Raw genomic sequence first — 2,500 nt, forward strand, 5'->3', positions numbered from 1 at the left:
GTCATACGGGTGTCTCGAGCAAGGTCTAAGATTGGTGTCAATGCAAGTGAAAGGCTACCATTTTTGCCAGTTCACTTCGATTTGAAGCGAATTCGCAAAAAAATCCTTTTTACACTTTTTCAAGGTTTTAACTTGATTCGAGTGGGCTTTAAAAAGTACTCCCATTTGACAACTTTTACCCGAAAAAATCCTTTATCTAATTTCTTCTCGTCTGCGCTCGATTCCCTTTGATCTTCCTCTTCACTTGATCTTCTCCAGTGTTAGAGAAGACTGAACTACATGACACAACCGGTGTATATACTCTACCAGTCATTTCCACAACTGATTCACGCTGTTCAGTTGTGTATTTGGCGTTTCTTCATTGCCGACAGAAAAGGGAGCGTTACTTGCGAGGTAAGGCCGAAGTGAATGATGTCACCGATCGGATATATAAATTTGTTTTCCTCAACGTGCATGCATTCATCAGTGACGATTTCGCGCAACTCAGGGCCGGTGCAACCTTAAAATCACCAGAGACTTAAACTAGAATTAGTAATACGCGATCAAAAAGGGATAGGAATGATCACCTAATTCTGAAATTTTGATTCATGTTTATGACGGGAACTTCAATTATATGAAGTTAATCAAATGCCGATCCATCACCCAACCAGACATATGAAACTAACCAAGAATTAAGCCTTGCGTAAACCTTCCTTTAAATGTATTATCGTGGAGCTTAAATTTATGGCAGTTTTCTTCCTTCCCCCGTGCATTTATCTTCAGAATTGCTGCGTGTAAAGAATCAAAACGTCTCCAAGAAACTGCACTGTAGACTAGCTGATATAAAAAATAAAGAGGCCGATTTTTTTTAAAAAGTATGTTCACGAAGCCTTTTGCTTGCAAGCAGTTCAGTTTGTACTTGAGCGAAGTTTCATTAGAAATTCACAAGATGAAATGCGTTCATCAATTTAGAATTTGACGAAATGTCGCAAAGCTTTTCGGTAATGCATCGCTTTCAACTAAAAAGAACACCTAAGTCATGTCATCTGACAATCAACGTTTGAAGAAGATCTTGTAAATAACTTACCTTTCTTCAGTTATAGGCTCCTTCGAGAAAACTCCTCCAAAGCAACTTCGCTGCAACGAGCTCGATGTGTTGGTGTGTTGAAATTCACAAGAGGCTTTTGTCAAGGAACTCATGAGCTGACCGGATGACTTTATGGAATCAAACGTGTTGCAAAGTCTCCTAACATGTTCGAAATTCAAATATTCCAGCTCATGTCTACAGTTTGACAATGCGGTATTCGATTGTTCTTCACAGAAGGTAAGTGAAACAATGGCTATAGTTTATCTTACCCCCAAATCAGTAATTTCAATTAAATACTATTTACAGAAATGGGTTTAACAACTGGGTTGATATGGTAAATTGACTACCGTAAAGAAATTTGAAAGCTGCCGTTTCCAGAGTTAGCCCTTCGAGTGTTAGTCCTTTCGTGAGAGCGAATGAGTGAGCCAAACGTCAGCTTTCATATTTCTCTACGGCGATCAATTTATCATATCAACCCAGCTGATAATTCCATTTCTATGTCCACTTTTCCTGCGACGCAACACTGCAGTTTTTTTTTTCATCTAAACCCCTTTAGCCATTATTAAATGCAATTTACTTCTGCAGAAAGATATCGAAGTCCACCCGGCCGACGACACTGAACAAATGCAGATTTGTTTTTCTTTGTAACAGAGCAAAACAGTTTTCCTTCGGGAGCAAACTGAGATATAAGCGTGATCATAAATGAAATTTAAGACAAATAATTGATAAAAAACAATGTGAGAAAGAGTGACCTTGCCTTGTTTCAAACAAGTGTTTACGTCAATTAAGTAAGTAAGAAAAAGGTCAAAATTGTTTGCTAGGGATAAAAGAATGCTTAAATGATATTAAGATCAGGGTAATGATTTGTAAACACAGGACGAAATTGGATGACAATTCGTACTTAGTAGGCGACTATGAAGCCGTTTCATTGTATTGTTTATTTATCTATTCATTTTTTTTTTTTTTGCCTAGAAAAAATTAAATTTCTTCAGCAATGGATGACTACCAGCAACGGTTTCTTCTTTGGCGTATCACTATACAATTACTCTAAGGCGTTTGACTGTAATAATGCATGGGTATTGCCCTCACCGTATTGAAATTATCCACACGAGAAATTTAACTGCTGCGAACGGTAGAGAGAGAGAATTGAATATATATCGTCAGGTTCTTGTCATGCCTTAATTAAAGTAGGAAGGCAATGTTTGAAGCGAAAAACCCACGTGTGGAGGTCCAGGAGAGATTTCGTATCCTGTTCGCGGCAAACTGCAAATCTGTTAGGACTGCAACTAACGATCACATGGTACAAAATCCGCCACGCTGGAGGGCAAGCTCATTATTATTCCCCCATTGGGACATTAAAACAAAGGCAAGTCAAGCTTGATTAGTTCAGGTCTCTTTGTTTTAATGTCCCAGTGGGGGAATAATAATGAGCTT

The 2,500-nt window shown here is 38.3% G+C and overlaps 1 long non-coding RNA gene across 1 annotated transcript in view; it reads right to left on the reverse strand.

Moving 5' to 3' along the window:
* LOC138054637 (uncharacterized) overlaps window positions 1-1,198 on the reverse strand; it is a 2,747-nt gene extending 1,549 nt beyond the window's left edge. The window contains exon 1 of the long non-coding RNA XR_011133321.1: window positions 1,067-1,198. This is a non-coding gene — a long non-coding RNA (uncharacterized lncRNA). The remainder of the gene's footprint in view (window positions 1-1,066) is intronic.
* Between the last annotated feature and the right edge of the window lie 1,302 nt (window positions 1,199-2,500).

Source organism: Montipora capricornis, chromosome 6, assembly GCF_036669925.1.
Source record: "Montipora capricornis isolate CH-2021 chromosome 6, ASM3666992v2, whole genome shotgun sequence".
Taxonomy (NCBI): domain Eukaryota; kingdom Metazoa; phylum Cnidaria; class Anthozoa; order Scleractinia; family Acroporidae; genus Montipora; species Montipora capricornis.